The sequence below is a fragment of the Dermacentor variabilis genome, unplaced genomic scaffold, assembly GCF_050947875.1.
Source record: "Dermacentor variabilis isolate Ectoservices unplaced genomic scaffold, ASM5094787v1 scaffold_12, whole genome shotgun sequence".
NCBI classification, from domain to species: domain Eukaryota; kingdom Metazoa; phylum Arthropoda; class Arachnida; order Ixodida; family Ixodidae; genus Dermacentor; species Dermacentor variabilis.
The window spans coordinates 56,967,505-56,990,776 of record NW_027460280.1 but is presented as its reverse complement, the minus strand read 5'-3'; the positions used below and the strand labels follow the sequence as shown (position 1 = coordinate 56,990,776).

Here is a 23,272-nt window from a genome sequence, read left to right as displayed (position 1 = left end):
AAAACCAATATGAATCGCTGAAGTCTGTTGTCCTTTTTGCTACGCACATGCAAAAATCGCTGGTATTTGTGCATAGCTTATGTAACAGAAGTAACATTTTCTAATAGATTATAAATCATCACGCCGATTCGCTTTGCTTTAAACAACCTTAGTTTTGAAAATGAAAGGCTCTATGAAGCACGAACCTGCCTGAAATAGTCAGTTGAACTTGACATTTTTTTTAATTTAACAAATATAATTCGAATCATTTACGCGGTTGCCTGTAGTGGACAGAGAAAAACAGAGGCTCTCTTTAATAAAACCTGGAAACGTTTGCCACATTCAGCAATATGCAAAGCTAGTCGGCTAATGCAATGCTTAGTGCGCTCAATAACTGCTCCGCATGAATTCAATAGGGAGGGTCGGAACTAAAGCTTTGGCCGCCGACTCACCGCGCTCGCTTCCAAGAAGGCAGCGGGGCGTCGTAGTACGTGCGCGAGCAGCTGGCGTTTGGCCTCGGGCTGCCACGCTGCCGAGTCGGACCGCGGGCGCGCGTTTGCGAGGAGGGGTCATTGCACTATAGCTCGCGAAAGAAGCTCGTGGCTAGTGCTGCGAAACCCGCGGCTTGTGTTGGAGCCTCACGAGCGAACGCCGAGACTTCTGCGCGAAGTTTGCTTACGTTGATTCTTGCACTCACCGACGATGTGGTTCTGAATACAAGTACAGTATTTCTTACGCATAACCGATTCGTAGGTCTCGGGTATAATATTAACGGAAATTCGCTTTGTCACGTGACCCCGGGTAAGAATTTCGCAATTCGGGTGAATCACTTTTACTGGCGCATGCGCGATAGTTTTGTGTTACGAACTTCGCAATAGGACATCTGCGTCAAAGCGTGCCGACTTCTTTCTAACGCACTTCATTTGTGATGCAGTGGTTATAAAATACTACGCTGATAAAATACTATTCATACCGAATTTCCGTCGTGAAAAGGACGTCTTGGGCATCTCATACGAAGCGGCCCCACAAATCTATTTGAAGCTGATTATCGGACCATCCGTTCCTGTGCAACTAGCCTCTATGTTTATGTAATCAAATCTTGATTCCAATAATCTGGGTCTCTTTCAAAGCCGTTACACGAGCCAGAATGTCTCGATAACCCGCATGAAGACTCCGATACCGCCTGCTGCAGGGACATTTTTGTTCTATTCTTGTTTGCCTAAAACCAGCGCAAAGCGCTACCAACTCCCCCAACACCCATGATCTTTCAAGACGGCCCTAGTTCAGCATTTAAATGTTACAATGCTATTGTTACATATCCGATCATATATTCTGCATGTCGAAATACTCAACCTGTCTTTGCCGGCCACTGGGCCCTCAGAATATTGCAATACAAGGTATGCGCTATAGAGTTCAAAGAATAGGAGGAGCTGAATTTAGAGAACTGAACAAAAGCAACAACAACAACAACAAAAAATGAAACCTTAACTCGAACCTAAGGAAAACAACATGAAAACGAAGTATATTTAAGTTTAGGTGTAATAATTTGATCTTCTTAGCATTTATATTAAACGAAAAGTGACCCGCCGTGGTTGCTCAGTGGCTATGGCGTTGGGCTGCTGAGCACGAGGTCGCGGGATCGAATGACGTCCGCGGCGGCCGCATTTCGATCGGGGCGAACTACAAAAACGCCCGTGTACCGTGCATTAGGTGCACGGTAAAAAACCGCAGGCAATCAAAATTAAAGTTAGATCATTGAATCAATCAGATCAATTAAAGTCATAGTCAGATCGCTGTTTTGGTGCGTAAGACCCCAGAATTGTTTTTCTTTTTTAATCATAAGTCGTCGCAGCTGAGCCCCCCCCCCCCCCCCCCCCTTCGGAGTCACGCGTATACGGCTTGAAGTGATCGAGTGGGCTCGGCGATGTCATGCCGGGCGATGAAGTATAATTTTATTGAAACGGAAGACTGTGGGAGACCTATCCAAAAACCGCTTCCGCGGTAAAAAGCCGACGACAGCCCCATAGGTAAGGAAAAGCGCTATCGACCAATTCATTCCTTTGAAACAGTTCGGCGTTGCCACCGTTGCACATCATGCTGCGCAGCCGCTACTGCATGCGGTGACGAACTTGCACACACCAAGAAGCATCAGTTGTCAGTTAGCCGCAGCGTTATAGCGCCGACGCCACCCTGCAAGCGGACAAATCGCGTGTCTGTCTCGTGCCTGTCTTGTTCCGTGGCTACACTCTTGAAAGAGAGCGTACACCCAAATTTGCAGCGCCGGCGCTGTCTCATCACAGCCAGATTCACTTTAAGCTAACGTTCTCATCAGCAGTCCCACACTTCAACAAACCCAAGCACGCAAAACGAACGTATATAGAGAAGCGCCAAACGCAGCAATAATCGCTGCGGCAGTCATGCGCCGCGATGAAATGTGGCTCCAACCGAGCGAACCAAGGAGTGCATATACGACCGCATGGCCGCAGACGTCGAGTGTGTGCATGTGAGGGAGACCTTAACGACGACGGCGGCAGAGCTCACAGGCGACACCGCTCTAATTTGCCATTCAAATTTGTCAAATCAGTGCCGTCGTCCCCCCCTCATCCCTCTGTCGTTCGCGCGCTCGCTAACGATTCCGCCGCCGGCGAGCGTCGTGGTGGGTCTGTCTCGGACCGCTGCCCGCGCGCAGGTTCGGGATTGTCGCGCTGCGAAATAGCTGTCGCCGGGGCCCGCGTTTTTTCTCTCCCCGTCGGCCATCGCAAAGCCTGTGCGAGCCGATAATGGAACGCACGGTCGCGTCGTGCCCTTCTTTCACCAGGGCTGTGGTGTCCCATTCCGGGCGTTTCATTATAGGCGCCGATACTGAACTGCGCCGCAGCTGCCACCGCGGCAGCCGGTGGTTGCTCCGCTTCATCAATCACGGCAGCCACCGGAGACGCGCGCAATCACCGAATGACGCGGCCTCCGTTCGGCGCGTTAATTCGGCGTCAACGAGACCTATAGAGCGCCTGTCATGTCCAGCCACCTCTGTAGGACAATTTCTACGGGAAAAACCCGGGCTCGCTATGCGCATGTTTAAGAATATCGCAACGTGCGGGAGCGATTGAGCTCCTAAGGAACCGCCGCAGGTTCGCCGTTGTGTGTGTATCGGTTCGTCCACCAAACTCTTCTTCACATTTCCGAGCATATTTCAATGACATCCTGAAGGAATAACGGCAGCCGATAGCTGTTACTTAGCCGGTTTTTATTCTTGTGCTCACGTTCGTTATGTGCAGATGCTGTAATGAATGCTAAATAAATAATTTGATTGATTGATTGATGTTTGATTGCCGAGCGCCTTAATTCCGACTACATATTACTTATTTGTTTTGTAATAATCCTTCGGAAGTTTTGTCCACAATTAAAGCACTGGTGAAAGCGACAGACACTGGAGTGATGTGCGCGCTACGCTCAAGTTGCGTGCGCAGACCGTGTGATGCGTGTGGAACAGGGGACCTCGTGAAGGAGGCCCCTTGCTTGTCTATATTGGAAGGAGGTCATCCTGTCGTCGCCGCATACGACAAGGACCATTGTGTGTCGGAAGAGGTGCCGACATCTTACACTCTCCTAAATTCCACGGCCAGGGCGACGCTGCGTCGGTGACGCTGGGAGCCGTCACCGTCGTGGAAGAAACCGTCGACGCAGGAGGACAGACGGGCAAACAAAGAACAGCGCGCCGCGCGAAAGCTTGCGTGCCGCCTCGTTTTGCACCAGGGCGCTCTCAGGGAGAGGGCGGCGCCTGCATCAAACTCGCGATTCGCCGAACAGGTCAGGTGACGACGACTCCATCGGGAAAGAAGCGAATGCAGCTCAGGAGACGACGTTGCCGCGGGGGAGAAGGAAAAGACACGGCGAGAGAAAATCGCTCGTGTCACCTTATAAGACTGGAATTCTGCTTGCTTGATGGGTCTCTCGTTATTCCTTGTCTGGCTCTCGCTTTGCCTTAGCATGGCAATAAACGTTCAACTAAGGTTACCCGCGAAAGCGTCACCCCAACTTTTTTTTTTGTCCGGCATCGACGCGTGGCAACGCGGCCAGTCCGGCCTGCCAAACAGCCTTCCCGTACTTGGCGCACGGTACGTGAGCCACCCAAAGACTGCACCGAGTGACTGCGTTGCACTAAACTCACAAATAGACAATAATAAAAAAATAAATAAATTGCGAGGTTGCACTGAATGCATTAAAAACTGCACAGTGAGTTATTAGAAACGCCGTACTGGGGGGCCCCTGATCAACTTTAACCACCTGTGTTCCTTTAACGCACACCTAAGCATAACGTGCGCACGAGCGTTCTTGCATTTTCGCTCCCATCGGAATGTGACCGCCGTGGCCGCCAAAAAAAAAAAGAAAGAAATATATTGCTGCCGTTTCATTCCCATTCTGCTCTCAGACACCGGTTTAGAATAACTGCGCACTCATTCTCGACCTCAGTCTGCAGCTGTCTGCGCGGTGCGCGCATGGGCAACTTTAGCGACGTGGCAGCTGACGACAAAGCTGTGAAGAGCGAGCGCTGCAAATGGCAAGCATGCGATACGAACAGGCTGGGCGCTATTGCTCTTGTTCCTTCGTTATTTCTGGCAGTGCCCGCAGCTATACAGTGTACTAGAATATAAGGGACACTGTACTGCAGTCCCCGGCAAAATATGGCTGCCCCCAAAAGCGCTGCAAATTTGCCTCCATAGTCTGGTGGGGACCTGTAGCTTTTTTCCCCCCTTTATTTGAGTCGGAAGCTGCAGCTAACCGCAGAGTAAGGATGGTAACATTCGTAACTACTATGTTATGAACGGGTACAGGGACACTTTAACGACGGGGAAAAGGAAAAGCAACGCTTCCTTTTTTTTTTCATTGGAGGTTCACGACATAAATCGCGCAGCGTAAGTAGAAGGTGCGTACACCGGCAAGACGCATGCCGACTTCCAACAGAGTCATTTTTGTCTCCCGGTCTGTTTGCGCTACAAGTTTCCTTTCATAGCAATTCGAAACAGCGACACCGACGAGCTACCCATCCGAGAGCAGCCATTATGCATTGACGCCTGACATCAGCTTTTTTTTAATTATTATTATTATTGCTGCATTGCCACTCGACGAAGACGCCATTACAGCGCATTTGTCATGGGGTACAAGACGTATGCGGCGGAGTTATATTTCACTTCCCCGTGAAGAAACACATTTATCGCTTAATGTACGACGTGTCTTGAATCAGTCGCTTTGGCTGCAGTTTTGCAGGATATTTTTCAAATACTAACGGGTTAAATTTTGGAGCAACGCAGCCGCGCATTGAGAAGATGTAAGGCGAAATTGGTAATATAATATTTGACATTTTCATTTTAATCCAAACAGCTTCAATCATTCAATCTACCTCGACAAAGCTGTTCTCACTGACTCTTGGCGAAAGGAAGTAATGCGGTCGGCATGGAATGTGTTGATTAGCAACATTTGGGCGCGAAGACGCTGGAAGTGTGTATAATTAAATAAAAAGGTTAGTTAAGGTCTAATTAATTACATTATGGCATGTATTGCAATTTGCGAATTGTAGGCGGTGAGTCGTAAGACGTATACACTTGGAACAAATTTTACGAATGATACCAGTTTCGCCATATTAATTCCCAATGTGTACGACGAAGGGCAACTATAAATAGAAATCAGATATCGAACAAACTAAGACACAAATTCAATTCAATGACCCCCCCCCCCTCCTGCCCACTTGGCACCTACGTCATCATTGTCGGGCCAGTTAACTCAGTTCTCGGTACATCATGAGTGGTCCTGAAGAGTTTCTGAACTGTCTGTTGTCTGAGAAGCTAACCCTAACAATAATATGTAAAATATGCGGGTGGCTTGGCTACGCTATTCTGGGCTAATACTAAAGTACACAGATATACATTTCATTTAAAGATGCGCTCACAGAGCTTGGAACTTATTATTGCCCCCTTTTACGTGTAAACATTAGCTATTTTAGCTATTAGCGTATTGTTGCGTAAGCTATTGTGTGCATGAAAAAAAAAGAAGAAGAGAAAAAGATCAAGGCAGTTTTGCTCGAAGTGCGAAACAACGACATCAATAGCGATGTTTCGCGTTGCGCTTAAGCTTATCAGGCGGTGTTCTAAGAATTAGCACGCGGAAGCGACAGGTTGGCGCTGCACAGCACGCAAGGCAGCTGCTGCAGCGGCGCATAAATAGCGCCTCTATATTAGGCGTCTTACCATTATATAGGCGTTGTCGATAGAAGCGCCGCCACCGGCCTTACGGCCGTCGCACCTCGATTAAGGTACCTCGATGGTCGCCCGTGTACCGTGCAATGAGGGCACGTTAAGGATACCCTGGTGGTCAAAATTAACCAGGAGTCCCCCGCTACGGTGTGCCTCGTAATAAAATCGTGCTTTTGGCACTTAAAACCCCAGTGCCTCGGTGGTGCACGAGATCAGAGCAAAAGAAAACCGTCAGCGTTTGTATCTTACCCCCGTATTCAGAAATGCGCCTAAACTTGAAGCTTATGCTTGACTTGATCTAAATGACGCCTGTCGTGAACGCGCCGAAGCAAACGCAATGAGCGCCTCGGGCACGTTCACGCTTGGCGTCACCTAGATCACACCAAGCATGGCTTACACATTTGGTAAGCGCGCAGATTGTCAGCGAGAACGCTGCCCCGGGAGGGTGCGTCCACTTAGCTCCATCGTTTTTGCAGCCAAACGCACTGCGCATCTCTCGCACTAACCCTCCACGTGTGGGCCACACATGCGCGGTCGATATTGTGACAGCACGGCGGCGTCGGCACGGATGCGCCTAGAATGTCTATATAATTGCTATCGCTGTAGAAGAAGAAACGAAAACGATGCACCGTATCCGTACAGTCATATTTAAAAACTTGCATACTGTGAGACACTTATTACTGTTTTATGCGCATTTTCTTCTGAGCACCGACGAAAGGTGCGTTATTATTATGCATATATGCATTTCGTAATTAAAGCTAGTGATAACCCTATGGGCTGGGAGAATGAACTGGGGTGCGTTTGGCAGGCATTGTCTGATCATGAACAGCAGGTTGCCATTATCCCTCAAGAGAAAAGTGTATAACAGCTGTGTCTTACCAGTACTCACGTACGGGGCAGAAACCTGGAGGCTCACGAAAAGGGTTCTACTTAAATTGAGGACGACGCAACGAGCTATGGAAAGAAGAATGATATGTGTAACGTTAAGGGATAAGAAAAAAGCAGATTGGCTGAGGGAACAAACGCGAGTTAATGATATCTTAGTTGAAATCAAGAAAAATAAATGGACATGGGCAGGACACGTAATGAGGAGGGAAGATAACCGATGGTCATTAAGAGTTACGGAATGGATTCCAAGGGAAGGGAAGCGTAGCAGAGGGCGGCAGAAAGTTAGGTGGGTGGATGAGATTAAGAAGTTTGCAGGGACAACATGGCCACAATTAGTACATGACCGGAGTAGTTGAAGAAGTATGGGAGAGGCCTTTGCCCTGCAGTGGGCATAACCAAGCTGATGATGATGATGATGATGATAACCTCATCACAAGAACACATTTCTTTAGAATTTTATCAACAAAAGTGATCTAAATTTGAATAGCCTGTTAACGCACACCCATTATGGATATCATTAAACGTTGTGCTATATCGTTGCGGTCTCGCATTATTCGCCGTTGTTCCATTCCGTTCGAAAACAAATACTGCATCTTAGCGGCGTTTCTAAACTGCAAGATTACGTGAGGTAATGTGCAATTCAGTGAATAACATTATTTTGTCTAATCTTATGCTTTCAGTGGCGGCAAAGCGTAACGACACTATTGCGCTGTAGCAAATGACGCAGACTACTCGGTTCTTGCTTGGCCATAATGATATGGGCAGCGGTGTACAGCGTTGCAAATCAAGTAAAAAGTAATTTGCCAAAACAGCTACTATAAGGTCGGCATACAGCTCTAAATACTGTGCGACTTCATAGTGCGCGAACTGCTTCCGTGAGCTGCTCTAGACGAGAGTCCGAAGCGACATCGCGGGTGGCGACGAAAGAAGACGAAGAACGCTCTCGTGGGGATCGGTCACGGGACCTCGTGGCATCCCCACGCTCGAGCCAGCCGTTCGAAACGGGGTGGCCGACGCTGAGCTCCAGGTTCCATTTCAGAGACCGACCGCGACCCGGAGACGGTGCTGTGCCCACACAACCCAGCCGTTCGCGCCGAGTGTCACTCCGCCACTACCCCGGTGCCTGGATGAGGTACAGCGGACCACTCAAACGACGCCGGGTGATGGCCCCGGGACGAATCCCGCCGCTCTGGGCCACGCGGCCCACCCGCAGGCGTACGCTGTGGCCTCCGCGGTACCGCCGTCTGGGTTCACTCTACTTCGTGCCATTCCTGGGGAGAGGATCGTTCGAGGCATCGGGAGTACGCGGTGGGCCCAACGCGCAGGCAAGAATGGACAAGGTATTGCAATGTGAGTGGAATGGAGGCACGTTCGACCGGTACATACCTGCCGTGACCAAGGGAGCCGCCGCTGCTGCAGCTGCCAGCTGGCACATGGCCACTTCCGGCGAGCCACCCATTACACCGCTACCGTTTGGTCAGCCCAAACCATTCCAGGGGCATCAAAGGTCCTCGCGCTCCCACAGCCGTCGAGAAAACCATCAGCAAGCTTTCCCTCGGAGGGCTCCCGCACCACCATGGACGCCGGCCCCACTACCGCAGGGCAGACCAGGATTCGGGCCCGGAAGCAGCAAGCAGGTCACTGTCGCCGCCGTGGGCGTCACCCGAGGTACCGGCCCAGGGATCAGAATGCGAGGATTCCGCGAAAGAACAAGACGCCTGCGAGCCACGTACACTTGCCACCTTTCCTGACAAGCGCAGCCGCCCACCCAGGGCCGCCGCGCTCAGAAAAAACAACTCCGCGGCTGCCCCCCCCCCCCCCCTTCCCATTCCATCCTCGCTCAGGGCAACCTTTGGAGCTGACGAAGAGAAACGAGGTGCCTGCTATGATTTCGCCGATGAACCAGGCTTCCGACAGCGGCGGCAAGACCAGGGCCGCCGGAGGAGGAAAAATTACTTTGCGCTGGGCCACTGAACACAAGGCGACACTGTCGCAGACGTCTGGTAGCACCGGACATTAAATATATTTATATTTTCTATGAGATGCCTCTTTTATCTAATATGAGATGTGTAGGGAGTGATAAGAGCGCTGCGAGGAGCAGGTGTTGCTATTACAACCCGTGTAATAGCAACACCTCCGTCAAGCCATTTTTAGGCCTGCGCGTCACGTGACATGACGTCGGCCACGTCACGGCCCGCCAGCCGACCATTCCGCCTAAACTTCGCGCGCCAGAGATGCGATCTGACCATTGGCACTTTAGGGGAAATCATTGTAAATATCACGTGTGTTTTATGTTCTAGGTTCTGTGCTAAATTTGTCCCGGTAGTTCTCTGACACGAAAAGTCGCACTGCAACGTGAATACGCATTCGGTATTATTGGGAAGGAAAGCTGCCACTGAAATTTATTTTAAAAATCGGAAGTTTGGGAGCCAGACCGGCGCCTCCTGCAGGGCTGAAATGACGTGAAGCGTAGCATTTCTTGTATGCGTTTGCCGCTTTGACGGGCGAGGAGACACTTTTTGTAGTGCTTGAGAGTAAACGGTGGCAAGTGTTGCTGACGAATGATTGATGTTACCCGGTGTCTTCTGGATGTGCCAGGATTCCAAAAGGAGCCGCCGTCGGTAGTTTTCTCTGTCCAAGAGGACAGCGCCGTCATGGCTAATCTGGCGATCAAAAAACTCGTAGTGTTCTGTCACAGTACTGCGTTCCCTGTTTAGGATAGCGAAGGTCATTCTTGTGTTGACGAATTCTTTCAGGGAAGTTTTTAATCTCGCCAATATACGACGAAGGGAATTCGGTGCAGGTAATCTTGTACACAATGCCTTGTGCCTTTTTGTCAGGAACGCGGGCTTTTGACTACCAGCTGGTTGTCACCAACCAGGCAGATATGTGCCGAATGTCCACCGTTGATTCTAGGCGTTCGGCCATTCTTCGTCTAGTACTGATTTTTCAGCCGGACGAGCCACTAGAAACTGCTCCACAGTTCTTGTTGTCTCCAAAATGGTTCACGCCCACTACGAGGGCGTATAAAGGTGTATAAAGGCGTTCGTGTAAAGATAAAATAATCATAATGTGAAAGAAAATATTTATTTCAATCAACTATTAGAATATATGCGATGCGCACAGCATACACCATTCCGACTTATGTTAGAGAATACGTGACCTATACCCAGCAAGACTAACGCAATATAAAATGAACGCAGTGAAATGCAAGCATCGAACTTTCAAAACGGAAATGAGTGAAAGTTACGTTGTTTTTGCTGTTGTGGCCACAAAAACATCAATTTTTATCTTTTCCGTTGAAAAGGTAATTTTTTTTTGTGCCAGTGCTGTCGTCTTCCTTTCTTTTAACTTCTACTTAACCATCCCTTCAGAAACGTCATGTCAGTAATTTTGTATAACTGATCAAAAACGCACATGACATCCAAGAGGGGGTAGGATCTTTGGTGTTGATGAGATAACACGCACATGTTTTTTTTTTTTTAATGCCGTAAGGAATTCATATCATAAATACCCATCTTTGGAAATAACTTTCGCCAACTTTGCTGACCTGTGCTTCAAAATAACAGGCACTGACTGTGAGGTGATCAACACTTGTGACAGAAGCTTTCAGCGAAGGTATACTGTGCAGGTCTTATCATGTTTCTGGCAGCGAGGTTACTCGGAGGCGCACATTCAGTTCCCTATAGGAGTTAAGAAACATGGCTCTATCTGCGGAACTTCGTATGCTGCCACAAGATTTTGGGAGGCCCAAGAAAGTTGTGAAGATTTTTGCAGGCTTCCCTGCACGGTTACGCGTCGCCTGTGTTCTGGCTTTGAAAGAAGAATGCGATAGCCAACACGACCTCCTTGGCTCGAGAATAACGTAAGACGCGTCTGCCGCCAATACATCCGACGCATCGGACGGTCTGGGTGCGGGGTAGTTTAGGAGGCAGTGGGTTGCAGTTCGGAGTTACAACTACTCATACGTACCTCTGTCATTGCTTCTTAAGGGTGCACTGTACTTAACCAGGATCTTCAAAATCAGCTCGAGTTGGACGGCAGGGATGCAGAAGGTGCAGGCGACTGTAAGGCGAAGCGGTAGAAAAGTGGAGCACGCGTAGCCTCACGGGCCTTCTCGTTTGCGCGGATACCACCGTGATCCGGGACCAAGTGAATGACCCCTCTCTTGGCTGCCGCCTTGCATAACTGTTTGATCTGAAGTGGTGGAGTGCACGTAATGGTGGTAATAATGCGGTCTATGCCTACTTAAGGTACTTTAAGCCTATCTATCTATTTTGACTCTAGTGACGACCCAGCGACCCCAGTTTTCCACTAACTTGGGCTATTAAGTATGAAGTTGGGGTTGTGATGACGTCGTGGTTGTTCCATCGTCGTCACTCTAGCTTCCTCATCCGACTCTCGTCATGCAGTAGTCGTCACGCCATCGTTGTCATACACTCGTCTTCGTACCAGTGTCATCACGACATCGTCGTCACGCTGTCAGCACACCATCGATCGTCATCATTTCAGAAGCGCCATCCTATGATCGTCGCGCCGTCGTCATCATAACGAACTCGTCATCCTATCGACGTCATTGTTTCTTGGTCATTTTATCGTAATCATGGAGTCATGCAATCGTGATTATGTCACCGGTGTCATGCCATTGTCTTCACTGCGTAGTCATCATACAGTCGTCGTCATGCATTCGCTGTCATACCGCCGTCGTGATTCCGTCGTGGTCGTTGCATCGTTATCATTCCAGCTTCGTCATCCGCCTCTCATCATGTTGGCGTCGTCATATCGTCGTCGTCATACCGTCTTGGTTGTTCCATCGACGCCATTACTTCTTCGTCAATCCGTCGTCATAAAGCTGTCGTCATTGAATGGGGATTATACCACCATTACCATTGTCATCATGCACCCGTCTGCATCCAATTGTACTCATGGTGTCGTCTACACGCTGGCGTCGTTATACCACCGTCATCAATTCAGAATCATTATCCTATTATCGTTGTGCCGTCGTCATCACACCAACTTTGCCGTTCCATCGACGCCCATGATTCCATCGTCATCACTGCGTCATTGTCATACAATTGTCGTCATGCCGTCATGATCATGGCCGACCCTGGCGAGCGAGTATTATAGCAAAGTGGTCCGATCCCGGAGGCTGTGTTTGTCGCATATAACCGAAACATTCCCAGAATGACCGCTACACAGCCTAAATGAATTTTTCTTGAGCCATACGGTGCGTCACTAAATTGCTTGAATGTCAGTCTAATTAACATCGAGAATCATCGCTAGATGGGCTCTGCCGGAATAAATTTAGACTGCACTACGTTCGGCACCTCGGTCCATATTGTCTTCAAAATGTTCCTACTGGCAGAGGACATTGAACTGAATCCGTGTCCCGAAACGACACAAATTGTGAAGCAGCTCAAGGATGATGCAGCAGATGTTACAGATATTAAAGAAATCCGGTTAACTCACATAGGAAAAAATTGGACACTGTCTAACTAGAAAACAGGCTAACGCAGCGTCAAGAACAGATTATCCTGATGAGTGATATGCTCCAAATGCCTGAGAGGAGAGCCGATGAATTAGAAAATCGTATATCACGGTGGAATTTGATAAGTTACGGGGCTTCCGGAAGTTGAAGTGTAAATCAGTGATTCACTGGAAACACTGTAAACAAGGATATTTTTCAAGGCATTTTAAAACCTGACCACGTCGCGGCTGAGCGCATTCACAGGTTAGGCAGGCAGGTAAGTAATATAGCCTGACCGGTGATTTTGAAGCTTTTGGACGCAAGAAACAAAATGGTTATTTTGAAAAGAAGATACAAACTAAAAAAACATGGTGTCTTCTGGCGAGGATTTTTCACGAAATTTTCGTGACGTAAGAAGGAAGATTATGGAAGAAGCGCGAAAGCGAACCGTGACGGACGTGAACGGGGTTCTTTGGTATTTGATAAGTTGTATATTAATACAGTCGCTTACATTTGGAATGGACGAAAATATTATAAAATGCCTGTTAGAAAAAACGGCAACAAAAAGCCAAGCCGACCTTTTACGTGGAGGCACAGGCCGGAGCGGAACCAAACCCAAGGAAATTGAGCAATTCTGCTGTATTGACGAGTCCTTTGTTTTATGAGCAATCTATTTTTCTACCTTGAATTAAAACTGATGGTCTTAATGAGAAGGGCATGAAAATAATTAATGTTGGTGCGCGTAGCTTGGTTAGCAGGACTCGCTTGAAATAGCTTTGCTCGATTATGATCCATGCATCGGTGCAGGAGATGAACAGTTTTAATGGGAAGCTTCCCTCGTGAACCTTCCCGGACTATATAGATTCTTAAGTGTGCTTTGCATCTGCATAATTGTTTCAAGCAATTAGCATTCTTTGCTTTCTTCAGGCGTTTTGAGCATATCTATCTATCTATCTATCTATCTATCTATCTATCTATCTATCTATCTATCTATCTATCTATCTATCTATCTATCTATCTATCTATCTATCTATCTATCTATCTATCTATCTATCTATCTATCTATCTTATGCCGACCCAGTGGCCCAAATTGTCTACCAGCTTGGGCCACTGCCCACTAGGTATGTGTTTGTGGTCGTACTGCCGTCGTGGGTGTTCTATTGTAGTCATTCCAGCTTCGTCATCGGACTCCCGTAATGCCATCGTCCTCACGCCTTCTACGTCCAACCCAATGGGCTAAGTTCTTTACCACCTTAGTCTAGTACGTAGGTATATATATATGCTCGTGGTCGCTACGCCGTCGTGGGCGTTCCAGAGTCGTCATTCCGATTACATCATCCCGCCGTCATCACGCCATCGTCGTCATCTCATTGACATCATACCGTTGGCGCTCTTTAGTCATAACCGGCCCATAAATCCATAAATCATCATCATGACTTTTTCATGTCATCGTCGTCATTGCGTCGTCGTCAGGCGTTGTCACACTGTCGTCATTAGGCCACCGCAGCCGCTCCCTCGTCGTCATTCTCACTTCGTCATCCAGCTCTGACCATGCCATCGTTGTCACACGGTCGTCGTAATACGATTGCTGTCATGCCGCCCGTATCACGCTGTCGTTCTAACACCGTCATCACTTCAGCAGCGTCATCCCATTATTTGCCGTGGTCATACGAGTCATATCGGCTTTGTCGTTGCATCGACGTCTATCCTTCTTCGTCATTCTATCGTAATCACGCTGTCGTCATTCAATAGTGATTATGCTGCCGTTGTGATGTCATCGTCACTTTCGTGTTGTTGTCATTTCAGTTTCGTCATCCCGTTGTAGTCATAACGTCGCTGACACGTCATCTCCGTCAAAAATACGTCGTCATCCCATTGTCCACGTGCCATCGTCGTCGTGCCGGCTTTGTCGTTCCATCAACGTCATTTATTTATTGACATTCCATTGTCATCACTGCGACATCGTCATACAATCCTCGTGATTCCGTCATGCTCATGGGCGGCCTTGGCAAGCGAATGTCACAGCGAAGTGGTCCGATACCGGAGACAGTGTGTGTCGCACGTTGCCGGAGTGAAGGAAGTGTCAAAAGGACCAGTACACATTTTAAAGAAACATTGCTTCAGCATAAGGGTGTGTCGCTGCTTACCTTGAATGCTAATCGCATTGCCGTCGACAGTCATCTTGAGATGGGTTCTGCCATAATTTTTCTGTGTCGGTGTTAGTCGGCAAGACAGCGGCCACCACGCTCAGCAAAGTGATGCGAAGAAGGCTAAGAAAGCTTCGTTTTAAAATAATTACGAATACGACGGTGGGGATCGAACCTCGGTCTCCCGGCACAACAGCTCGATCGGCGCTCTAACCACAAGGCCGGAATCGCGCGCATGCCTGCTTCTCACCGTGCCAGTGCCAACTGTATACTCTGTTTCATACTTAGCGTGCAACGCTGTTGAAGACAGGTGAGAAGTTTGGTCATCGAAATATGTGCGCGCTTCGTGGTCAAGCAATTGGTCCCGCATTGGGGTCTGATGTACGAATTGCTTCTTCGCCCATTTCATTCAGATAATATTGCAATTGAAAGACCTTTATGGCCAAAGTTAAAATTAAATTCTGGGGTTTAACGTAGCCAAGACGATGATCTCATGAGGCACGCCGTAGTGGGGGGGCTCAGGATTAATTTTGAACACATGGCGTTCTTTAACATGCACCTCAATCTAAGTGCACGAGTGTTTTTTGCATTTCGTCTTTGTCGAAACAGGGCCGCCGCGACCAGGATCGGACCGGTGACTTCCGAGCTCAGCAGCGCAACCTTATAGCCACTAAGCTACCACGGTGGGTGTGATCAAACTGACTTTCCACCGGACTGATATCCTCTTTTGAAGAAGTGTATTTGTTGCCTCAGTTTTAGAGAACTGCTGTTCGCGTTATTAATTGTTCGCGATGTGTAGCGTTTTGTATTCCGCTTGCAGACGTGTCCATCGGTGTTTTGTCCGCTATGTGCGTATACACTTCATGCACGTATGTTTTTTTTTGTTTTTATATCCGTAATACATGCTATTAAAGAAAAAACAAAAGCGTCTCGTGGTCAAGTTGCAAATATTCAGTTAGACGCCTGAATTTACCTTCACCATGAAACGCTTTTCTGTTCATGGCACGTCATGGGGGTGATTCTACGCGAAACGTCCTAGACACTGCACTCGACCCTCTATATTGCGTTCTAAAACATCCTAGTCAATTACTTCACTGCACTATTTGTCCTCCTAGGTTACTTATGCAAGAAATAATTTTTCTGTCTCTTACAGCGATTTGATTATTGCAACAGTGGCCAAAACTTGTGTTGAAAGAAAATGTCAGCAAAATTAAAATACTAGTGGAGCGCATGAAAATTTCCTATAGTTGCTAGAAAAGCAATCACACTTGCTTATTCCAGCCAATTTGAGACCACTTTTGGCGACCGCCGTGGCCACCAAAAAAAATTAATATTGCTGCTGTTTCATTCCCATTCTGCTCTCAGACACCGGTTTAGAGCAACTGCGCACTCGTTCTCGACCTCAGTCAGCAGCTGTCTGCGCGGTGCGCGCGTGGGCAGCTTTGGCGACGTGGCAGCTGACGACAAAGCTGTGTAGAGCGAGCGCTGCAAGTGGCAAGTATGCGATGCGAACAGGCTGGGCGCTATTGCTCTTGTTCCTTCGTTATTTCTGGCAGTGCCCGCAGCTATACAGTGTACTAGAATATAAGGGACACTGTACTGCAGTCCCCGGCAAAAGATGGCTGCCCCCAAAAGCGCTGCAAATTTGCCTCCATAGTCTGGTGGGGACCTGTAGCTTTTTTCCCCCCCCTTTATTAGAATCGGAAGCTGCAGCTAACCGCAAAGTAAGGACGGTAACATTCGTAACTTCTATGTTATGAACGGGTACAGGGACACTTTAACGACGGGGAAAAGGAAAAGCAACGCTTCCTTTTTTTTTTTTTATTGGAGGTTCACGACAGAAATTGCGCAGCGTAAGTAGAAGGTACGCACACCGGCAAGACGCATGCCGACTTCCAACAGAGTCATTTTTGTCTCCCGGTCTGTTTGCGCTACAAGTTTCCTTTCATAGCAATTCGAAACAGCGACACCGATGGGCTACCCATCCGAAAGCAGCTGTTATGCATTGACGCCTGACATCAGCTTTTTTTTTTTTATTGCTGCATTGCCACTCGACGAAGACGCCGGGCATGAGAACAGTCGGGTTCATTGATTTACAGCGCATTTGTCATGGGGTACAAGACGTATGCGGCGGAGTTATATTTCACTTCCCCGTGAAGAATCACATTTATCGCTTAATGTACGACGTGTCTTGAATCGGTCGCTTTGGCTGCAGTTTTGCAGGATATTTTTCAAATACTAACGGGTTAAATTTTGGAGCAATGCAGCCGCGCATTGAGAAGATGCAAGGCGAAATTGGTAATATATTATTTCACATTTTCATTTTAATCCAAACAGCTTCAATCATTCAATCTACCTCGACAAAGCTGTTCTCACTGACTCTTGGCGAAAGGAGGTAATGCGGTCGGCATAGAATGTGTTGATTAGCAACATTTCGGCGCGAAGACGCTGGAAGTGTGTATAATTAACTAAAAAGGTTAGTTAAGTTGTAATTAATTATATTATGGCATGTATTGCAATTTGCCAATTGTAGGCGGTGAGTCGTAAGACGTATACACTTGGAACAAATTTTACGGATGATACCAGTTTCGCCATATTAATTCCGAATGTGTACGACGAAGGGCAACAATAAATAGAAATCAGATATCGAACAAACTAAGACACAAATTCAATTCAATGACCACCCCCCCCTCCTTGCCCACTTGGCACCTACGTCATCATTGTCGGGCCAGTTAACTCAGTTCTCGGTACATCATGAGTGGTCCTGAAGAGTTTATGAACTGTCTGTTGTCTGAGAAGCTAACCCTAACAATAATTTGTAAAATATGCGGGTGGCTTGGATACGCTATTCTGGGCTAATACACAGATATACATTTATACACAGATACACAGATATATACATACACAGATATACATTTCATTTAAAGATGCGCTCACAGAGCTTGGAACTTATTATTGCCCCCTTTTACATGTAAACATAAATTGAACAGCTATTAGCGTATTGTTGCGTACGCTATTGTGTGCATGAAAAAAAAAGAAGAAGAGAAAAAGATCAAGGCAGTTTTGCTCGAAGTGCGAAATAACGACATCAATAGCGATGTTTCGCGTTGCGCTTAAGCTCATCAGGCGGTGTTCTAAGAATTAGCACGCGGAGGCGACAGGTTGGCGCTGCACAGCACGCGAGGCAGCTGCTGCAGCGGCGCATTAATAGCGCCTCTATATTAGGCGTCTTACCATTATATAGGCGTCGTCGATAGAAGCGCCGCCACCGGCCTTACGGCCGTCGCACCTCGATTAAGGTACCTCGATGGTCGCCCGTGTACCGTGCAATGAGGGCACGTTAAGGATACCCTGGTGGTCAAAATTAACCAGGAGTCCCCCGCTACGGCGTGCCTCGTAATAAAATCGTGCTTTTGGCACTTAAAACCCCAGTGCCTCGGTGGTGCACGAGATCAGAGCAAAAGAAAACCGTCAGCGTTTGTATCTTACCCCCGTATTCAGAAATGCGCCTAAATTTGAAGCTTATGCTTGACTTGATCTAAATGACGCCTGTCGTGAACGCGCCGAAGCAAATGCAATGAGCGCCTCGGGCACGTTCACGCTTGGCGTCACTTAGATCACACCAAGCATGGCTTACACATTTGGTAAGCGCGCAGATTGTCAGCGAGAACGCTGCCCCGGGAGGATGCGTCCACTTAGCTCCATCGTTTTTGCAGCCAAACGCACTGCGCATCTCTCGCACTAACCCTCCACGTGTGGGCCGCACATGCGCGGTCGATATTGTGACAGCACGGCGGCGTCGGCACGGATGCGCCTAGAATGTCTATATAATTGCTATCGCTGTAGAAGAAGAAACGAAAACGATGCACCGTATCCGTACAGTCATATTTAAAAACTTGCATACTGTGAGACACTTATTACTGTTTTATGCGCATTTTCTTCTGAGCACTGACGAAAGGTGCGTTATTATTATGCATATATTCATTTCGTAATTAAAGCTAGTGATAACCCTATGGGCTGGGAGAATGAACTGGGGTGCGTTTGGCAGGCATTGTCTGATCATGAACAGCAGGTTGCCATTATCCCTCAAGAGAAAAGTGTATAACAGCTGTGTCTTACCAGTACTCACGTACGGGGCAGAAACCTGGAGGCTCACGAAAAGGGTTCTACTTAAATTGAGGACGACGCAACGAGCTATGGAAAGAAGAATGATATGTGTAACGTTAAGGGATAAGAAAAGAGCAGATTGGCTGAGGGAACAAACGCGAGTTAATGATATCTTAGTTGAAATCAAGAAAAATAAATGGACATGGGCAGGACACGTAATGAGGAGGGAAGATAACCGATGGTCATTAAGAGTTACGGAATGGATTCCAAGGGAAGGGAAGCGTAGCAGAGGGCGGCAGGAAGTTAGGTGGGCGGATGAGATTAAGAAGTTTGCGGGGACAACATGGCCACAATTAGTACATGACTGGGGTAGTTGAAGAAGTATGGGAGAGGCCTTTGCCCTGCAGTGGGCATAACCAAGCTGATGATGATGATGATGATGATAACCTCATCACAAGAACACATTTCTTTAGAATTTTATCAACAAAAGTGATCTAAATTTGAATAGCCTGTCAACGCACACCGATTATGGATATCATTAAACGTTGTGCTATATCGTTGCGGTCTCGCATTATTCGCCGTTGTTCCATTCCGTTCGAAAACAAATACTGCATCTTAGCGGCGTTTCTAAACTGCAAGATTACGTGAGGTAATGTGCAATTCAGTGAATAACATTAGTTTGTCTAATCTTATGCTTTCAGTGGCGGCAAAGCGTAACGACACTATTGCGCTGTCGCAAATGACGCAGACTACTCGGTTCTTGCTTGGCCATAATGATATGGGCAGCGGTGTACTGCGTTGCAAATCAAGTAAAAAGTAATTTGCCAAAACAGCTACTATAAGGTCGGCATACAGCTCTAAAAACTGTGCGACTTCATAGTGCGCGAACTGCTTCCGTGAGCTGCTCTAGACGAGAGTCCGAAGCGACATCGCGGGTGGCGACGAAAGAAGACGAAGAACGCTCTCGTGGGGATCGGTCACGGGACCTCGTGGCATCCCCACGCTCGAGCCAGCCGTTCGAAATGGGGTGGCCGACGCTGAGCTCCAGGTTCCATTTCAGACACCGACCGCGACCCGGAGATGGTGCTGTGCCCACACAACCCAGCCGTTCGCGCCGAGTGTCACTCCGCCACTACCCCGGTGCCTGGATGAGGTACAGCGGACCACTCAAACGACGCCGGGTGATGGCCCCGGGGCGAATCCCGCCGCTCTGGGCCACGCGGCCCACCCGCAGGCGTACGCTGTGGCCTCCGCGGTACCGCCGTCTGGGTTCACTCTACTTCGTGCCATTCCTGGGAAGAGGATCGTTCGAGGCATCGGGAGTACGCGGTGGGCCCAACGCGCAGGCAAGAATGGACAAGGTATTGCAGTGTGAGTGGAATGGAGGCACGTTCGACCGGTACATACCTGCCGTGACCAAGGGAGCCGCCACTGCTGCAGCTGCCAGCTGGCACATGGCTACTTCCGGCGAGCCACCCATTACACCGCTACCGTTTGGTCAGCCCAAACCATTCCAGGGGCATCAAAGGTCCTCGCGCTCCCACAGCCATCGAGAAAATCATCAGCAAGCTTTCCCTCGGAGGGCTCCCGCACCACCATGGACGCCGGCCCCACTACCGCAGGGCAGACCAGGATCCGGGCCCGGAAGCAGCAAGCAGGTCACTGTCGCCGTCGTGGGCGTCACCCGAGGTACCGGCCCAGGGATCAGAATGCGAGGATTCCGCGAAAGAACAAGACGCCTGCGAGCCACGTACACTTGCCACCTTTCCTGACAAGCGCAGCCGCCCACCCAGGGCCGCCGCGCTCAGAAAAAACAACTCCGCGTCTGCCCCACCCCCCCTTCCCGTTCCATCCTCGCTCAGGGCAGCCTTTGGAGATGACGAAGAGAAACGAGGTGCCTGCTATGATTTCGCCGATGAACCAGGCTTTCGGCAGCGGCGGCAAGACCAGGGCCGCCGGAGGCGGAAAAATTACTTTGCGCTGGGCCACTGAACGCAAGGCGACACTGTCGCAGACGTCTGGTAGCACCGGACATTAAATATATTTATATTTTCTATGAGATGCCTCTTTTATCTAATATGAGATGTGTAGGGAGTGATAAGTGCGCTGCGAGGAGCAGGTGTTGCTATTACAACCGGTGTAATAGCAACACCTCCGTCAAGCCATTTTTAGGCCTGCGCGTCACGTGACATGACGTCGGCCACGGCACGGCCGGCCAGCCGACCATTCCGCCTAACCTTCGCGCGCCCGAGATGCGATCGGCACATTGGCACTTTAGGGGAAATCATTGTAAATATAACGTGTGTTTTATGTTCTAGGTTCTGTGCTAAATTTGTTCCGGTAGTTCTCTGAGACGAAAAGTCGCACTGCAACGTCAATACGCATTCGGTATTATTGGGAAGGAAAGCTGCCACTGAAATTTATTTTAAAAAACCGAAGTTTTGGAGCCAGACCGGCGCCTCCTGCAGGGCTGAAATGACGTGACGCGTAGCAGTTCTTGTATGCGTTTGCCGCTTTGACGGGCGAGGAGACACTTTTTGTAGTGCTTGAGAGTTAACGGTTGCAAGTGTTGCTGACGAATGATTGATGTTACCCGGTGTCTTCTGGATGTGCCAGGATTCTAAAAGGAGCTGCCGCCGGTAGTTTTCTCTGTCCGAGAGGACAGCGCCGTCATGGCTAATCTGGCGATCAAAAAACCCGTAGTGTTCTGTCACAGTACTGCCTTCCCTGTTTAGGATAGCGAAGGTCATTCTTGTGTTGACGAATTCTTTCAGGGAAGTTTTTAACCTCGCCAATATAAGACGCAGGGAATTCGGTGCAGGTAATCTTGTACACAATGCCTTGTGCCTTTTTGTCAGGAACGCGGGCTTTTGACTACCAGCTGGTTGTCACCAACCAGGCAGATATGTGCCGAATGTCCACCGTTGATTCTAGGCGTTCGGGCATTCTTCGTCTAGTACTGATTTTTCAGCCGGACGAGCCACTAGAAACTGCTCCACAGTTCTTGTTGTCTCCAAAATGGTTCACGCCCACTACGTGAGATCGGCCAAGAATGAGGCATTTATCTCGCTTAATTTTTGAACGGTTCATTGCACATGTGGCAGCCTTACCTATATTTGGACTGTATAAAGGCGTTCGTGTAAAAATAAAATAATTATAAAGTGAAAGAAAATATTTATTTCAATCAACTATTAGAATATATGCGATGCGCACAGCATACACCATTCCGACTTATTTTAGAGAATACGTGACCTATACCCAGCAAGACTAACGCAATATAAAATGAACGCAGTGAAATGCAAGCATCGAACTTTCAAAACGGAAATGAGTGAAAGTTACGTTGTTTTTGCTGTTGTGGCCACAAAAACATCAATTTTTATCTTTTCCGTTGAGAAGGTAATTTTTTTTTTTTTTGTGCCAGTGCTGTCGTCTTCTTTTCTTTTAACTTCTACTTAACCATCCCTTCAGAAACGTCATGTCAGTAATTTTGTATAACTGATCAAAAACGCACATGACATCCAAGAGGGGGTAGGATCTTTGGTGTTGATGAGATAACACGGAAATGTTTTTTTTTTAATTCAGTAAGGAATTCATATCATAGATACCCATCTTTGGAAATAACTTTCGCCAACTTTGCTGACCTGTGCTTCGAAATAACAGGTACTGACTGTGAGGAGATGAACAATTGTGACAGAAGTTTTCAGCGAAGGTATGCTGTGCAGGTCTGATCATGTTTCCGGCAGCGAGGTTACTCAGAGGCGCACATTCAGTTCCCTAGGAGTTAAGAAACATGGCTCTATCTGCGGAACTTCGTATGCTGCCACAAGATTTTGGGAGGCCCAAGAATGTTGTGAAGATTTTTGCAGGCTTCCGTGCACGGTTACGCGTCGTCTGTGTTCTGGCTTTGAAAGAAGAATGCGACAGCCAACACGTCCTCCTTGGCTCGAGAATAACGTAAGACGCGTCTGCCGCCAATACATCCGATGCATCGGACGGTCTGGGTGCGGGGTAGTTTAGGAGGCAATGGGTTGCAGTTCGGAGGTACAACTACTCGTACGTACCTCTGTCATTGCTTCTTAAGGGTGCGCTGTACTTAACCAGGATCTTCAAAATCAGTTCGAGTTGGACGGCAGGGATGCAGAAGGTGCAGGCGACTGTAAGGCGAAGCGGTAGAAAAGTGGAGCACGCGTAGCCTCACGGGCCTTCTCGTTTGCGCGGATACCACCGTGACCCGGGACCAAGTGAATGATCCCTCTCTTGTCTGCAGTTGCATTGTCAGTTGCCGCATTGCATAACTGTTTGATCTGAAGTGGTGGAGTGCACGTAATGGTGGTATTAATGCGGTTAGCGTTCTATGCCTACTTCAGGTACTTTGAGCATATCTATCTATTTTGACTCCAGTGCCGACCCAGCGACCCCAGTTTTCCACTAACTTG

General features: G+C 48.3%; 1 protein-coding gene across 3 annotated transcripts in view; it reads right to left on the bottom strand.

The window, feature by feature from the left end:
* Positions 1 to 23,272, bottom strand: part of LOC142566074 (unextended protein-like) — a 151,095-nt gene that overhangs the window by 32,067 nt on the left and 95,756 nt on the right. The window contains exon 1 of one of the 3 annotated variants that reach the window (XM_075676813.1): positions 432 to 472. The exons of the other annotated variants lie outside the window; for them this stretch is intronic. The gene's annotated coding sequence lies outside the window, so the exon portion shown is untranslated. Of the gene's footprint in view, positions 1 to 431; positions 473 to 23,272 lie in introns of those variants that run through there. 3 annotated transcript variants of the gene reach the window in all.